Source organism: Gobius niger, assembly GCF_951799975.1.
Source record: "Gobius niger genome assembly, chromosome: 1".
Lineage (NCBI taxonomy): Eukaryota > Metazoa > Chordata > Actinopteri > Gobiiformes > Gobiidae > Gobius > Gobius niger.
Window position 1 is genome coordinate 6,511,711 of NC_136852.1, and position 19,063 is coordinate 6,530,773.

Sequence of the window (19,063 nt, forward strand, 5' to 3'; positions counted from 1 at the left end):
CATGTTCCTGATTCGATTCAATACATTCTGTCTTTATTTCAGGTTGGTTTATTTGCCAATGAGGTAAGAAATTTGCCCTTGTCCCACAGGGAGTTTTACTTAAGTACAGTATTGGTCCGATCAGGAAAAAAAAGAAAAGTCTGAATGAGAAAAAAACTCTCAAAACAAGATTAACATTTTCAATTCAAGTAATTTAAAGCAGAACTACGTAACTCATGCCCCTAGAGGCCATAAGCGCCACTGCAGGTGTCGTAGCATGTGCGTTTTTTACTCATTAATTGTCCTTGAGAGTAAATACTACGCTGAGAGGGATATTGTACATCCAATAGCACAATGGAGATCACTTTTTCACTCAAACTTGGCTGTAAATACTGTTTAAGTGGTGCTAGCCCACTGTTAACTTTGCCTGTTAGCCTGTTAGCTTCTTCAATGTGGCTCCGACTCGGTGGCAGTGAAGTTGCAATTGTGGTTTTCTGGCCAGAGACACCAGGGGGAGAAGAAAGACCCCCAAATTATCCCATTAACACTTGTATTACCCCCAGAGGGACTATACGAAAAGGATGTATTAAGGTAAACAAGTGACTTAGCTCTGCTTTAAACCCATGCTTGATATTTAGTTTTTGTAGTGATGTCCACTCAAGCTTGTAAAACACAATACAAGTGTGAACTAGTCTCAAACATTGAGCTAATATGTTTAGCAAAGCAAAGTGAGCTCATCACCAACAGCTACTTCCTTTTTTCTGTGCCTATTTAGAAAGCATCTGGTTATATCCATTGCACTGCATGAAGAGTTGTCAAAGCCGGAGCTTGACCTCAGTCCAGCAGCATTACACATCAGTCGGTCACTGCAGCTGCGGTTTCTTTTAAAACCCCATAAAAGCAAACTAACAGTGGCCCCAGGCAAACTGAAACATCCTCAAATGACCTGCGCCAAGCTTCTCCTACAGAAGAAACAGCTGACATGAAACAGTCACATGTAAAAAGGATCAAACCAAATTCTTATGCACATGTTTCTTTGTTATAGATGAAGCTGTCATTTTCCTGTGATGACCAAGCTATAATTACTAAAAAACAAAAACGCTCGCAGTATTGTACTTGAACACACACACGGAGCGAGAGATCAAAATTTAAATTGTTAAAACTACCTGTCCGTCCTCCACATCATCTGGCGACTTCTTGCACATCATAAAATCATGAACGCTTTTGTTCAGAAACTCGGAAAAACAACACGAAACTTGCTGAGCTACAAGAAAAACAAAGTGGAGAGAATAAAGGAGTGGGAGAGAGCGGGAGAGAGGTGCTTCGTGACGAGCCGCAGGAAATGCCAAGTGCCATCAGAGCAGGGCAGAGGAAGAGGCTGTTACTCGAGCAGCGGCATCATCAGCAGCAGCAGCAGCAGCTGTCTGGAGAGGTGGAGAGATATACTTCATGAAAATGTAGACATCTTTATCAGAGTCCAGAGAAAGCCACTTGACTTTCTTCGGAGCATTAGAAGTCATTAAAAAGAGTTCAAATTGAGCCCAAATAATGGCATTGTTCAACAAATTATACTGAAAAGCTTTGTCAAAAATTCAAAAATTCGAGTCCAAGCCATTGTCACTGTTCAGTCATTCTGCTTAGTATGTGAGGCTGCCAATCTGTGATCAGCCCCTCACACTCACTCACACACTGCATTCACACATATAGGTGAGGTGGTGAAGTGTCTTGCCCTGAGGACACAACAAAAGTCTGCACCTGCGAGAACTACCAACCATACAATTATACGACAAACCGCTCTGACGTCTGCCCCAATGTCGCCCGCATTTAACAAGCCAGATCACAAAATACATTTGGAAGTCACTAATTAGTGCTATATATACTCCTACTTTTAGGCTCCCAAAGTGGGGGGATTCGCTCAAGATGCAGTCTTTTAAAACAAATGAAGATGTATTAATGTATTTTGTCATTTGTAACAGTGGTTCTCAACTGACATGGACCCACCATCAGGCTGGGATGGCAAGTAGAGACCCAAGAATGACTTAGTCTAATATATATGTAAAATATTTTTTCCCCAACAAATTATAGTATTAAAAAGCCAAAATCGTGATGAAAACAAGCTGATAAGACTTCCATCCATCCATTTTCTTCCGCTTTATCCGGGGCCGGGTCGCGGAGGCAGCAGTCTCAGCAGAGATGCCCAAACTTCCCGATCCACACACACCTCCTCCAGCTGTTCTGGGGGGACCCCGAGGCGACACCAGGCCAGCGTGTCCTGGGTCTTGCACGAGGCCTTGTCCCACTAGGACATGCCTGGAACACCTCCCGCGGGAGGCGACCAGGAGGCATCCGAAACAGGTGCCCGAGCCACCTCAGCTGCTCCTTTCGACGTAAAGGAGCAGCGACTCTACTCCGAGCTCCTCCCGGGTAACTGAGCTCCTCACCTGATCTCGAATGGTGTGCCCAGTCACCCTGAGAAGGAAACTCATTTTGGCGATAGCGATCTTGTCCTTTCGGTCGTTACCCAAATCTCAGGACCATAGGTGAGAGTGGGAACGTAGATCGATCGGTAAATATAGAGCTTTGCCCTCCGACTCAGCTCCCTCTCACCACAACAGTCCGATGCAGCGACCGCATCGATCTCACGCTCCATCCGTCCCTCACTCTTGAACAAGACCCCGAGATACTTGAACTCCTCCACTTGAAGACTTATTTGATCATATTCAGACGGTGTAACTGCACTTTTCAGAAGACAAATATTCAAGAAAGGCTCGCGACTCACTGAAAACAGTTCCACGATCGACCTATCGAACATATCGAAACAAAGACTGAGATCGACACTTTTCTTTGCAAACTCAGCCAAACACAAACAATGCACTGAACTTATGAATATGTAAAAGTCCTGGCCCACCAGTTGAGAACCACTGCTTTATCTTAGAGATTACATAAAAACAGCTGGGATTCAGTATTATTAAAGCAGACTGTACAGGATTTTACCCTTGAAATGAGGTGGCTGTGACCTGAATAGTTTAGGAACCCCGTTGTTGCACAAGGGCAGCTTCTCCCTCACCTGATCAGCGCTTCACGTTGTGTATAGCTCCGCTCAAGAGCTCCCAGACGCAAACCGCTCAAGCTCACGGCAACTTTACTGACCAATATCTGCTTCCTTCACTTATCCTGTTCCCTCGCTTCCTCTTCTCTCCAATCTATTATACACTCAAATCGATACAGCTTACATTATTGCGATATGGTTAATGTAATGAGCGCCTCACTCGTCCCTCTGTCTTCTCTCTCTCTCCCATCGGTATGCCGCTGCCGTCGCCGCCTGCTGATCTGTCTTCATGAGGAGAGCAGTCTCAATGCTTTTATCCCGCAACCTTCACTTGCAAATACGCCGGCGTTCGGCGTGTCCTCTGCGGCTCGGAGACCTGTGGGGAGCCTTTAAAGGGCCTCTCCATGAAAGAGGATAAACACGCATGAGCCACGCTTTGTGCTGCTGCTGCTGTCTGTGTGCTGTAAAGGGGGTAAAGGCGAGTGGGGGGGGGGGTCTTTGAAATGAAGCTCCCGTGAGGTCGAGGAACGCACCAGAGTGTGTAGTGTGAGCAGAGCATCTCCAAATCTAAATTTCTCTAAATAGAATTGTGTTTGTGCGACCCACTGGTTCCACCTGAGGTGCCTTGAAGAAGAAAAAAAAACAGTTGAAATGTATAACTTTAAACTTTAACTGTACATTACCAAATTAAATATGAGAAATAGATTGTTCGGTCATTAGTGATTCAGAGGGGATTTTGGGAATCTTGTTTAGTTTTTTAATAAGATAGTTATTGGTGAAAAAAAATCTGTAAAAATGCTAATTTTGACTTGTTTTTGGGGGTTTAAAGCTCAATAAATCAGACTAGGAAATAGATACTGAAAATCCCACACAGTTTGGTGTCTGTGCAACAAAAGTCGGGGTCCTGGAGAAAACGCAGACATGGGGAGAACAGAAAGATCCTGTCCAAGTGGGAATTGAACCAGGGACCTCGGTAAATGGTAAATGGTTTCAACCTACAGTACTGTTAGCCGCTAACGGTTGCTGCATCTGCAGAAAATAGAGTCACTTAGGCTATATCCACACGAAGACAAAACACTTATCTCAGAAACTTTGTAAGCACGGAGCCAGCTTAGTGAATGTGTGCGTCCACATGGGTCGACTCAGGTCTGTGAAAACGGCGCAATTCATCTTCCAGGCCTGTGTGAGGCGCTGTGACGCTATCGCAGATAATAGAACAAGATGTAGAGGGCGCAGGCGCAGTAAACTTTTGTGGAATGTAAACAGTGAAAATGAAACTGATTCAAGGATTTACGATCTACAGCAGAGATGAGGAGGCGAGTTTATTCTTCAGAAAAACCTGTCAGTGACTTTGACTGTCAGTCTAAACACCTGTGGCTTGTGGACTGCAGTGGAGCAAAGAGGAGCGGAGTCAAACCATCATAGATCTATGAGGAAAACTCATTCTAAGGTCAGTAGATTATGGATCACAGACACCACTCTGGAGCTGTGATGTCATCGTTTTAGTAAAAGCTGCGGAGGCGTCGTAACAACGGCGCCACGTAAACGGTGTTTTGAGATCTTTCCACCCTGGGACCTAGTTTGGAAAATGTACGTTTACTGACCCCCCGATGGACGATACAATATCTTTGCGTTTGGTCCTCAGCTTGACTTCTTATGGACAGGGCCTTAGAGTAGCTTTAAACAAGGAACCACTCACCCATTCACCACCAATTTACGCCGACACTGGAGGCAAGGCGGGTGAAGTGTCTTCCCCAAGAACCCAACGACAGTGACACCTTCAGGCGGGATTGGAAGCCCAAATCATGAGACGACCCGCTCTACCATCTGTACCACTGTCATCCCCTTCTTACTGTGAGACACGAGCTCTAACCGCTGCGCCACCGTGCATGCTATGGTGTCGAAATGATGTGTAAAAGTGTGTGTATATCTCCTCGAACCTCCACATCTGTCGTCTTTCCCAAAGGAAATTGCCAGATCTTGATTACAGTCTGGTCGGGGCTGTCACGTGCGTCACCTACACACCTGGGAAACTCACTGCAGCTTCCACAAAACAAAGTAAACATTATAAAGGATGAGTTTGGGTGATTTATTTTGCAAAATTAACAAGATGTTAAAAAATGAAGTTCACCTGTTTCATGGTATTAGAGTTTCTACTTGTGATTTGGTGACGGCCATAAAGCGAACTGTATAATGACACATACAGTATGAGCTGCGGGACAAACCCTGCAGATACGAAAATAAACAGAACACCATCGGACCGCAAAAGAAGAAAATCATTTTCTTTCCTTCCTATTTTCTCATTGTGTGAAAGGGCACGTTTGAAAGCGAAGCCATCTCTTTGCAATTCCATTTTAAAGGAGTCTAAGGTCTTCCTGCTGCACCGTGCTGCCAGACGAGTATATGCTTTCCCCTGCTTTTCGTTGCTTTCCCAAAACAGGATGAAGTTTCCAGACTAAAAAATAATATTCATAGCATCACAAATGACAATGAAATGAGAATAAAGTTGTCCCCAGCGGGTCACTAAAGGCATTCCCGTGATATTATGGCTCTTTATTATGAGTCTGGAAGGTTTCTAGACTATTACAAACCGCCATGCAAAGCAGCAATATCACCCGGTAATAAAAGTCGCATTTCCGTATGGCGCTGTAGAGTGGCCATATTTGTCAAGACGTGGTGCAAAAATGAGCAGCGTGGACCAGGGCCGGGGCGATGCACACGGGGGATACTGTATGACTGTGTCGGTCCCCGCCGCTCGGAGGGGGATTAGTCCGCTGATAACTACAAGCAAGTCTGTTCAATAAAAGTGTCAAATTTAATTGCGGCGAGAAAAGAAATAGGTTGCTTTTTTTTTCTCCCCGCCGAGAGGCACAAACAGTAACACTGCGGTTATGGGAGAAGGTTTGAATTATCTGGACATCAGTAAAGTTTACTCAAAGCTAGATTCAACCAATCGTCCTCGTCCCGACTTCCTCTCACACCTCTCGGCCAATCACAGCCTGTGTCTCAAAGAAAATTCATATAAATGCACATTCTCATCAGTCACAATCGCTCTTGATCCCACTTCAGCCTCTCCTCTTCCTCATTTTAGCCATACTGCCTTGTGAATGTCCAATCTCCTCGTATCTAGGATGGGAGTGAGTGATTGATGGTCCATTGGCGCAGATGTGGCTACATAAAAATGTCCATTGTGAAGAGCTTCAGATCTACTTTTGCAGAGTAGGAAGTGTCTAGAACAGGGGTGTCCAAACTTTTTGTCTCTGAGGGCCAAAATGAAAAAGTGTCTGTGGGTCGCAGGCCAAACATGGCGATGTCAGCGTGAAACACATATAACTGCAAATTATAATAGTTACTTTATATTACATACATTTGCATTTAATTCTATCTATGCAAATAACATGCTACAAAATCAATTATTGTAGCAATATAGTGCAAAATGTAAACAACAGCACCACCTGTACCTGCAGTACCTACAGTGACTTTACCTCATTCATTTCTTTAAGTCAAAGAAAATGCCATATTAGACCAATTTGAAAGTGTCAGTTCAGCAAAAATTGTTTTATTAGTCATATATGTCAACGACCTTTGCAATAAAATCTGGAAAAATGGGAAAGTTGATGCTACGACGCTCTATGACTGACAAATACCAAGACACCAGAACAGTGTTTTTCCTTAACTTTGCGAAAGGAGTGAAACAGTGTCGCTGGTGGCCAAAAAGTGTACTGCATCCATATTTGCCATTGAGAATGAATGGGAAAGAGTTAGTATTAACCAGATGTGGCGCAAAAGTAAGTCACTCTCTGGCGGGCCAACCTAATTGTTCGGGCCCCACTTTGGGCACCCCAGGTCTAGAATATTGCCATAAAGCTGAATCTGGATTAAACCGTGAACATCGTAGCAGAGTAAAGTCTCTCAACTGTTGCCTGAGCTCGTTTCTAGGTCTCACAGACCCTTCCGCACATCCCGATTGTTGGCTTGAGTTCATTAGAAGCTCGTCTAAGCAGGAGTTCATAGTTGAGACGTGAACAATGCTAACACTAGTTTAGACACCGGCTGTTTTCACGCACAACATCACACATGATCTATGGTGCCAAATGACGTTTACTCTACTACAAGGAAATAACTGGATTACCACATTGAAGAGAACCTAAACGGGCGTGCCAGAGCCTTTCCCCACCCACAAACAAAAGTCAAAAATTGCTGCGAAAGGGGTGGTCTCGGAGGCTTTGGGGGAGACGTCGGAGGGTGAGTGTGTGGGTGGTATCTGCCGTTTCCCGTGTCGCCGTTGGGTGGATTTTTTTTTCACAGGATTGTTGGTACACTCTCAAGACTTGTGATTGGTTGATGGAGGCCGAGGCGTTTGTGGGCGGGAGGCGGGAGCACAGAGGCAGAACCACAGGCAGAACTGATGATGTTCTCTGGATCAGTGACCGGGAAACCGCAAAAATTCATTATGTAGTAGATACGATTACTTTCTCTAATACTGATCAATCTTGATTTTAGATTAGATTATTTTTGGCACAAAGAAAAAAAAAACAATAAATATGGCCTTTCCTGGACTTACAAGTAAACAGATGCAGCGGCTAAACTGAAAACTGCAGCCAACTCAGCAGCAAAAACAAACTCCACACTTCTAGCCTCACCATATAGCATTCCCTCACCTGCCCAGTGCCCTCTCCTGTTTGTGCCGCATGTATCATCCGTGCTTCCTGTTTGTTTGGGCCGAGTGTTTCCCTGGGATTGACCTGACAGGCTTTGCAGCTTTGCGCCGTCCCTTTTTTTTTTCCAGACTGCGACAGGACTTGCCAATTGTTCTTGATTAAAACGCACCACGCGATTATCGTGATCGACCTTTATTAAAATTGCGATTAGATTAAAATTTGATTAATTGCCCAGCCCCTAGTGAGGCCTGAGGGAGGCGATATCCATGCGGTTTTAGAAAAGTGTGATTTTTAACTAGTTTGCACAAAATGTCAAAATACTGACTGGGAAATGTAGTGAACTCTATTCAAAACCCATTTACACTGTTTATCAGCCCCCAAAAAATTTCACTGAGCGACTATAACTTTTATTCAAGAAATATTTGACCAGTAGTATCTGTACTTTTATTCAAGGCATGAAATCGAGTACATTGAACAACACTATGTTTTTATTGGGTAATAACATTAGCTGCTAAATAAGGGTCAGTAAGTCCAGAGAGTAGACGGGTCATCGGGGTGAATGAATGACTAATGTGCAGCGTTTTGAAAAGTTTGTCAACTCATACTTGTAAAGCACAAAAAAGGTGATGATGAGATGATGTGTATTGTTTGCGAGAGAGAAGGTGCTGAATGAAGTGTGACTGTGATAATGATATATGATAATGTACATCGCACTTTGGCCCCTGAGGACGACGGATGGAAAAAGCCAAGACTTGTACTAACATCTTTGCTCTTGAGCTTAATGCCGTTATGTCCATGTCTTGAAGAACAAAGAAATGAAATGAAAAAATACAATACCCTTAAAGTATATTTTTATCTGACCCATATGCAAGAGAATCCGTTCTTTAGGAGAGTCCTGGTCCCAGAGGTGCCCCTATTTGACATGTTTTTAGTAGTAGTGCAAACCTGAGAATACCTACAGGGAGGAACAAACTCCACACAGCAGTTCACACATTGTCTGGGAATAGACCCTGATTTTCCCGTTGTGAAGCAGGAGTGCAGACCTTTGCACCAAGCTGTGTCCGCCCATGGGAGAACTCTTCCCCCCAGCAGATCCATCATCCGCTCCTCTCATCCAATCACCGCCGCCTTCTGCCCAAGCGAGAGTTCCTCCATTCAGCAAACACTACTGGCAACACTGAGGCCCTAAAACCCCGCATGTGCCTGTAACTCTCGAAAAGGAGCAGTAAGCACTCAAGTTTATTCTAAGCCTCCGAGTGTCCACTTTGCAACCTGTCCGCGGTGTGGCCCTGCAGTCAGACGGCGTTCCCTCCGCTCCCCTGTCCCGGCGGAGCAGGAGAGGACACTAAAGTGCCTCGCGACATGATGCTATTGTCTGTCTGCGGGTGTTACCTCTGTGATGGACGGCCCCGATGCCCAAGGCGCCGTCTGCCTGGAATTTAGATTCCACCACAGCGGCCTTTTTTTAAAGAGACAAAATCCCTTCATGGTCATGCTTTTTAATCATTTATACCTTGAAATAATGTGCACAAAAGTAATTCAGTCTGAATTTCTGAGATCCATCCAAAGAGGCCTTGTTTATATCTTTTCAGCTCTGAAATGTATGAAGGATCTGTTTGCGTGTCAATAGCTATGCTGCTAATTCGTCTTTTGAAAGCACTTCACGCTCCCAGAGAGACGAAGCGCTACCCTTTACCATGCCCCCTTTTACTGGCCAAATCAAATAGGGCCCTTTTTTTTCTCTAATGTCCTTGAAAAGACTCATATACTCGGGCCATCATCTGGTGCTTACAAGTCATAGAAAATACACGACATGTTGCCGCCACCGCCGCTCAGATTTCCAAAGAGTGCAGTTTAGTGTCCTTTCAAACGCACTGAGATCCACTGCACCCCAAGGATTCACTATTTATGGAAATCGGTAGCGCTTCCCAATGGACTGCATATGGATGCTGTTAGAGCCGTCCATTTTTTCCTCAATGAAACATGTTGTCATTATAGCTGAGGAAACAGGATCTTTCATGGTATATTCAATTGAACAAAAAACAATTCATGCTAAAATAAGCTATTTTCTTTCAATCAGTTATATAGGGACCGATCATGCAAAGTAACCCAGCGGCTGTACGGTTACCATGACACCTTTACTTTTCATCACAGTAGCCTCTAAGACGCTCCAGGACCAATTCCTTACAGGGTTTCTGGAAGGTTTTGACCACACGTAGGTGAGGTCAAAGCCTAATAGACCCTGTGCACGATAGCAAATGCTACTTCCGGTTGATTTACTCCGGATGAGCCTTAATACTTCCTGTCCTCTTGACAGCGATGTCAAAATGGAGGGTGCTTGCAGTAAACTTTACTTTTCTAGATGTCTTGGGAATTTGCTGCAGTAATTGATGTTCATCGTATTGTCGACACTTTTTCATCTGGTCCACAAATCACACGTGAAAAGGGATTCAAACTTTACATATCCCAGTATTCGCATAATTATGAAGGCGACACAACGCGGCTGTGCTAACAAGCGCGAACTTGACTAAGAGCCATGTCAAACATGTTTTATTATTATTAATGTTTTGTTCAGAGATTGCCATTAATGCCAGCTAACTTTCAAAACAATAATAGAGCGTTCTATTTTTGGGGACGATTGCTCGTAGCTATATTGCTGGACCTTCTGTGAAGCATGAGCGCTAACCATTCCACCGCCTAAAGCACACATTTGTATGAATCAGCTCAGGTAGTAAAGGCATTCTATGATTTGTATGGGTTTTCTGGAAGTGTGTGCATATTCATGGGGATGGTTCCATCTGCAGAGGTGACTGTGATGGAAAGTAAAGGCGCAAATCTGGGTCTAATTAGAACCTTGTGGTTAGAAATTTCAGCTTCACTTTAGTTTCCTTGCAGTGCTCCAGTATCTCTAAATATATCCAAGCGTATATGAACACGCAGTAACATCGGAGCGGCCGAACGCTGGCAGCTTTCACCCAGACGAGCGCTGATCTCAAGGGCATAACTTCTGCTCTTCCATCCCACGCACTCATGTCTAATGGAGGCTAAAACAAATGCTTCTGCAAACAGACTTGACTTTGAAAAGGCCGGCCTTGCATGGTAATCAGGTGGGAACAATGACGACTCTGACAGGGAGGATGCACTCTTCTGATGTGCTGTCTTTGGACCATGATGCTCTTTAAAATGCGACATTGAGGAGTTTTCTGGGGAATATAGTCTCTGTTTATACTGCAGTTACATTATAAAGAAATATACAAAAGGTGGAGAGTACAAGAATGCATTTAGTAGTTTTAATACTTTATACTAGCAGTAATATTTGTGACGTAACAGTGCTTACTCTTGCTGTGAATAAAAATAAGCAATAAAAGCTTCATGTTGTGCAATAATGTAGAATTTAAAAATGAGTATTTCTTGTACCTTTTTCCTTAAGAATTGTTTCCTTTATCTGTCCTGCTGGTGTCCAGAGTCAGGACTAAACTAATGGGTAAAGGTGCGTTCACACCAAACGCGGCCAAGCGACAGGTTTACATTAAAAATACATGGAGGACGCGCCTCTGCGGTGAGTTTTGAAGCTTTTCGCACGTGGTAAGCTTTTGACGCGCCTCCAGGGCGTCCAGCGCGGCCCGCGCTAGAGTTGGGAAATGTTGAACTTTTTTGAGAAATTTGCAGGAGAGGACACTAAAGTGCCTCGCGACATGATGCTATTGTCTGTCTGCGAGTGTTACCTCTGTGATGGACGGCCCCGATGCCCAAGGCTCCGTCTGCCTGGAATTTAGATTCCACCACAGCGGCCTTTTTTAAAGAGACAAAATCCCTTATCCCTCTAACTACGGGCTTTAGTTGCGTTTTTGACGCCCGAAAAGCGTTTGGTCTGTACACACCTTGAGGAAACCCTTCTCTAAATTAATATGAATTGGTTTTATTGTCCTTTCTCCACGGCACTTTGTTTTGCTTTTTTGCACGATTGGTGCCTTACAAATTTGTCCCATCATTTGATCTTGGAGCAACCCACAAGGAGCAAAGGATCCATCTCTAGATGTCGACCCAGGCTAATGGTCAAAATTAACTGGCTGAAGTATTCACCTTTTGTGTGTGTCTTACTGATAGGGCACCCTGAGGAAACCTAGGCAGGAGAGAACGTGCAAACTCCACACAGAAAGGCACCACATGGGCTCGAAACCCGGGACAGAACCTAACCACTGCACCACAATGCCTCCTCAGTTTATTCCTGATTGATCTTGATCTAGGTCTGATGTTATTTGAAAGGTGTAATGTTTTATCTGCTGGTACTTGGTGTGAAAAGACTGAGAACCACTGCACTAAGAAGACATGTTCTCCTCCTCCATTGTTTGCCAGAGAAGTTTGGATTCATGTCATTATCAGCTGCATCCTTTTATTTTTGGAAGTTGAATCGGTTTTGGCAATAGTAGTAATAAGACTCTCCAAAACAGGCGTGCATCCAGCCCACTTTACACTGTGGACAGGTAGAACAGTATGAACCCGAGCCAGTGCGCCGCTTTAAATAGACCTTCGGCAGCTACATGATGACATAAAAAATGCCTTCTTGGCTCAGGTTTTGGCACCGTGTGGCTCTTTCCGAGTCTTCCACGGCGGATTACAGGCTCCACATGTAAATGCCCTGGTGTACGGCGGATTGGGCTCTTTATGATGCATGAACGCAGAAAAGGGATCCGAGGCCAGGTTTGAAGTAGCCCGACGCCCGGGAACGATGGCATTAAGGTGCTTATCGGAGCATCTGGAGGCGGGATTCACAGAGCGGGGAAATCTCCAAAAGCCCTCTCTGTAGCCGAAATGGGTCATAATGCAATGTTGGACACGGCTTTTTGCCTGAAAAGTGGGGGCTCTTTTGGAGTTAAAAGTGAAATTTTCAAACTGGGTGTATCGGCTGTAAACGGAATAAAAAGTCAAGAACGGTGCCTTTGTGAGTTTGGTCAGCTTAAAACGGAATACAAAGTGAGGTACGCTACAAATTAGGGTTTCATGTACTACTTGTTCTCTAATAATTATATTCCTTGGTAATACTTTGATATGGGAGAAGCCCAACGGCATTTTCTTTGGGCGCTGAATATTTTGTACGGAAACTGCTTAGTTCAAGGTAAAGGAATTTTCATTGCAACAGCATCAATCGACAAGCTTCTCTGATGCATAAGTCGCTCTCTGTCGCTTTTGTTACATAAAAGTACCTCATCATGTAAAAAGGTTGGAGACTTACAATATGTACAGCAGTTAATACAAGAGCTTTCAGGTCATGTGTGGGTCACATACAGGTATTATTTTTTTTATCGTGAGTTAAAGCTTTGACAGCCCTAGTTAATATAGATTTAAGGTGTGTTAAAGCAGAACTAAGTAACTCTTGCCCCTCGAGTCCATAAGCGCCACTGCAGGTGTCGTAGCAAGTTGCGTTTTTTTAATCATTAATTGTCTGTGAGAGTAAATACTACGCTGACAGAAAAGACAAAGGCAGAGAGGGATATTGTACATCCAATTACACAATGTAGATCTTTTTTTTTCACTCAAACGGCTGTAAATACTGTTTAAGTGGCGCTAGCCCTCTAGCCTGTTAGCTTCTTCTTCGTGATTCCATTATTGTGTATTGGGGCCTCCGACCCAGAGCAGGGAAAGTTGCAATTGTAGTTTTCTGGCCAGAGACACCAGAGGGAGATGAAAGACCCCCCAATCATCCCATGAACACTTGTATTACCCCCAGAGGGACTATGGAAATTGATTGAAAAGGTTTACATTTATGAGGGGAATGTGGATATGTTGTGTAGTCTTTCAAATAAAAAATAAAAATTTCTTGATTCAAAGCTCAACAAACCAGGCTTGTCTGAAATACACCTTCATAATGTTGAATGCGCTACTTGAAGTGGGGAAGCAGTCGACGCAATGTGATAATTTTGAGAAAATGACCCTTAAAGGGACTAGATGGAAGTTGTCATTTTGTACTCGCTACTGCCACCTCAGGTCTGATGCATAACTGCAGTTTCTATATTAAGCTTGTGCATGACGGCACTTCGGACCAGAATTAACATCGTTTTGATGCTGTGTAATGCCCCATGGAACCCCTGTAATTACTGGCCTTGGTGCTCAAAAAACATATAGACCCAAAGACATGGCGCTTGACATTTTAAAACAATAACATCATGAAACTTCTGATGATGCAGTATTAAAACTTCCTGCAGACTCTTAAAAGTACATCTTCCTTTATTAAAACATATTTCTTCACAGTTGTTAGGACTTTTGTTACTGTAACCTCTACCCGTTGATTTCGAGTCTGTTTACTGGTGCACCTCCACAGTGTTCACCTCAGAATATTTGTAGAGCTCATTGAGGCAGGGGGCCGTGTCATGTACGGCGTGACAAAGCGCATGTAGAAGTGGGACTGACGGCTGGAGCGCGAGGGGCAGCGTGGAGCTAATCTGTGAGCCGCCGCCTCACACTCCGGGCTGCGGGTCTGCCTCACATCAGTCAGCGCAAGCAGGAGGCTACGCTGGCTCTCTCCAGCCACATTTGTCATCCGTATTGGATTCGTCAAGTGGCCCCGTGGCTTGCTCTGGACTGGGTCTTTTCACGGGCACCCAAAGCGTCAAGGCTACTCTCACGGTGCTGCTTATACCTTCTAGAAATATGCCACAAACACGAAGCTGATTTTTCACCCTGTGACTCCAAAATAGAAATCTGAGGGAACATCAAAAATAGCAGGTTTCTGTGTGGAGTTTGCACACCTCCCAACGACTAAAAACATGTAACAACAGTGTCCTCTCTGGAGCAATGGAAAACTATGACTATGGCTTACACTTGTATTGCACTTTACAATCTTGTGTCACAACATTCTCATTATTCATTCAAAGACACAGCAGGGTTCGAACTGCCACCCTCTTGGTTATTGGACTCTACCATGGCTGTACCATCTGAGCCACTACATTCTGGTGTCTCTTAAAGGTTCTATTATGGATGGTTCAAGAGCAAAAAGACAAACTTTTAAATAATTAAAGGATCCATGACCAGATAATGATGCCGCTAATGCCACAAACACAACAAAACCAGCTCTTTATTTCCTCTAAAAACTCTCCTCCAACCGGCATGATATTCACTTGAAGCTTAGATTTGTGGACATGGAAACAGAGCCATAAAGGCCGTATTTGACCGATTGGAAGCCACACTTTCGTCAGTCCACCTCAGCTCAGATGTGACTTGCACCCAATGGGCGAGGAAAGCACTTCTCTTTGGTCCTCATGGTGCTGATATTGCTGCGATACCGCCCCCTAGTGGCAAGGGGCGACTCCAGATGGTTTGCTCTAACATGGAAACCAATGGGAACTTTACATGGGTCAAAAACAACTTAAAAGCCTGGCACCGAAGAGTTTCACTGTTTTTAACCACGATTTTAAAAGTCTTAGTTTACTGCTGAGGCCCCGCCTCAGCAGTAAACTAAGACTTTGAGTTTCCTGCCTTTTTTTTTTTGGAACATTCTTTATATGAGACTGAGCAGCCATCATGGATTCTCTCTCGAATGGTGTTATTCATGTAAATGGGGAGGAGTAAGAAAGGACAGTCTACTTATGTGTATGCTTGCTCCTCAGGGAGTGCTGTGTTAGATTATCTTCCTGGAAATGTGTCTATGTATTTGGAAAGCCATTTGCACTGCTCTATTGCACTACTATATGGTCATGTCCACACTCATATCTGCTGCTAACTCTTAATGTACCTGTGCATTTGTAAATCCATTCATGCTGTTGTTTTGTGTTAAATTGTTATTTTTATCAAATGTTGTTTTGACTCTGTCTCTACCACGTTTCATGTTGCACGTTTGCACCTAGTTTGTGAACCTGACAATAGCAATAAAACCTATAGTTCTGATTCTGAAAACGGTTAAATATGAAAACACTAAGGCTATATCCACAAGAAGACAAAACGCTTATGTTTTCAGAAACTTTGTTTGTAAGCATGAATCCAGCTTAGTAAATGTGAGCGTCCACATGGGTCGACTCAGGTCTTTGAAAACGGCGCAATTCATCTTCCAGGCCTGTGTGAGGCGCTGTGACGCTAACACAGATAATGGAACAAGATGTACAGGGCGCATACGCAGTAAATTTTTGTGGAATGTAAACAGTGAAAATGAAACGAGGAGGCGAGTTTATTCTTCAGACATAACGGGGCTAAAGCAGAAAAACCTGTCAGTGACTTTGACTGTCAGTCCAAAAACACAGACTGACTCTTGTTTTTCTACTTGTCACCTGTGGCTTGTGGACTGCAGTGGAGCAAAGAGGAGCGGAGTCAAACCATCATAGATCCATGAGGAAAACTCATTATAAGGTCAGTAGATTATGGATCACAGACTCTGGAGCTGTGATGTCATCGTTTTAGCAAAAGTTGCGGAGGCGTCGAAACAACGGCGCCACGTAAACAGCGTTTTGAGATCTTTCCACTCTGGAGGTTTGGACCCCCAAAACACCGGGCTCGTAAAGACGATACACTGGATTGATAAAAAATCTTTGTGTTAGCTCCTCAGCTTGACTTCACATTGAAAGGGCATAGGGTCATAGTTTTCTCAGTAAAATGTTGAATCCTTGTTGGTCAGGCTTTTGAGCTGGGAAGTGGGAGGAGGAGGCTTCAAGACAAAAGTTGTTGGGAACCATTGATCTACAAAACAAGGTTACTGCCATGTTGACGATTTTGTACACCTGACTTCTTTTGCCTTTCTTCTACCAAATCAAATCAAAGTATGCATGTCGGGTCTAGTATTACCTGTTTCCCCCAAACCCCTCGCCTGCATTGTCCCAACATTATGCTACTCAGAGATTTGACCATGTAAGCTCCTTCTTGCCTCCCGCTGTCTCATTATTCCGTGCGGCAGGAGATGTCACCATGCATGTATCCCCGCTGCCTCCGAAAGGTGACACGCTCTGCACCATTCCAATATGTATTCATTTCTCAAAGCAGTCAGGAACCACCGAATCCCGGCTCCATTTTCACATAAAAGAAGGGGGAAGTGGTGCGGCAACTGCCATCCAGCGCTCTTCCCCGAGATGATGAATCCACGCCGGTACGATGTTTATTTACATGCGTGCTCGAAAAGGGGGGACTGCTGCGGATATAGGAGGGATTTCAATTTCAGGGGATGGAGGTGGCGGTTTGCATGATCGCAAATTCGTTCATAAATAAGCAAAATGGGAGAGGAGCGTCTCGTCCAATGGAACAAGGGATCAAACCATAAATATTTTGGTTTGTGTGCGAGCGCGACTTGCAGTGAGCCAGCGCCCAACAGAGGAATGCATTTTTAAAAGACATTTCTGGTCATTGTAAGGTCACACGCTATATCTGCTGTGTTGCTTTTAAGGAGCTTCTGCGACGTCAAAAGATTTACTTCAGCCCAGTGTGGCATTAACCCTTTGAGGGACAGTGGTCACAACAGTGGACGGCTGTTCAGTTGTTGTTTTCTCCTATATGAATGAGTCTTAATGTCACAGGTGCGCATCAGTGTGTAAGTGCAGTTTTTCTCCCATGAAAACAAGATGGCCGACAGTAGAGCAGCTGTGCCTTCTATTCTAGGAGACCCTTGCAGGAAAAAAAAAAAATGTAAATTGTGATTAATCATGGGTCCACTAAATTGGACAATGCGCATCGCTAGCTATATTTTTACCACAATTTATAGTATTGCTGTAAGTTTTTTGTTTTTGAAAGTACTTCATCTGTAGTAATGGTCCTGGAGACACTGGCCACAGCTCACTGACAAAATACATGCAAACAGATGCTATAACTCTGCAGGCAACATAGGGGTTTAGTCTCCTCGAGGGGGTAGAGCTTTGTCTGGTCAGAGGGGCAATTATTATTATGATTTGATATATTGTTTAGGGCCATAGCTTTGTGTGGCGGGGGGGGGGGGGGGCTTGGAGGAATAAGTTTATTTTTCTTTGGTTAAATGTTGGAATATGTTCAAAATATATGTAAACACAATGTTGAAGATTGTTTTATAGTGTTTACAACATTTATTCTTAATAATTGTTGATCTTAAAAACACAGTGGGCCCGATCTTGTGCATCAAAACGGAGACGATAGCGTGACATTTTGCGCTCAGTAGGAGCACTTTGTGATCTTGCCACTCCAGACTTAGCACATTTAAGTGGGAGGAGACACAGATTTTCCTCCAACCAGATCGACTCCGCGTCCTGGAGAGTGGTTGTGTGGGAGTGGGGGGTGAACATGTGCTTTTGTTTTGCTTCGCGTTCACGGCAAGCGCGGCCGATCCGCGCCACAGCGGACGCTGTAGCTCTTTTTCTCTCGAGACGTGAACATGGTTTAGCTCACGATGGGGTAAATAAAGTTTTTAGTTTGACCTGTGAGAGCCTAAGGCTTAAGAAAGAACGCTAGACAGCGCAATGTAAATGAGGAAGTGAATGTCAGTCGTGTTTCCATCAGTGCAGTCGCCTCCTCTTGTGACGCCCCCTAACAGGTGGCGGAGGCGAATGGCACATACAGCGCCGCCACTCGGAAAATAATTCGCCAAGAGCCTGCGCCGCCCCGTGCGCCGCCACAAGATCTGGCCCATTATGTTTTATTAGTTGTTCAAATGCGCGTTTGAACCAACTAGTTGAAGAATCCATGTTGGAAAAAAATGAAAGCGATTATTATCTTTTCATGCCTAAAGAGTAATAACAACACTTGGGGGGGAAAAGTCCTAAAGCAGCCTGTCTGATGATGGGAGACATGACACTGAGCAAAGCCTTCTCCAGAACATCCAAAGGTCGTGCTTCTTGAATCACTCTTTTACAATTTGAGCCTGATGAATCCTGGCATTGTCATCTTGGAATATGCCAGTGCCACCAGGGCAGAAGAAATCCATAAGCAGTCATTCTTTAGGCACATGATGTTTCCTAACATTCTGAAGACGTAATTAAGTGCAACGACTCGACTTTTTCATTTGACCATTTGAGGATGTTTTAGATTTTTCCCAACATCTTCCTGCAGAGAAGTCACATGATGTTACAGCTACAGGTCGACAGTCTTCTCTGTCCGGCCGCATTTTAGCTTCTGTCTCAATGACTGTCCAACAGATTCATAATGGTACAAAAGTTTATGTATATCAGCAGATGTCACATGACTTTATTAGAAATAGACTACGTAAACCTTTGCAAAGTAATTCATTATAGCACTTAATTTAACTCCACTATTAGGCATTTCTAGCTAAAAGAAAGAGTCAATCATTACTTAACTCCCCAATTTTCTCGCTTACAGTGAATCCAGCTGTTATAGTTTTCAATTTATGCATCATTATGCAAAAAAAAAAAAAAGCTCAAATAAAGCTCAATACTGAATGTTTCATGTGGGCAGTGTCACAAAAACAAACACCATT

The 19,063-nt window shown here is 43.9% G+C and overlaps 1 protein-coding gene across 3 annotated transcripts in view; it reads right to left on the minus strand.

Moving 5' to 3' along the window:
* The window catches only part of LOC306976655 (cell adhesion molecule 2-like), a 375,121-nt gene that overhangs the window by 346,386 nt on the left and 9,672 nt on the right, over positions 1-19,063 (minus strand). The window lies entirely within an intron of this gene.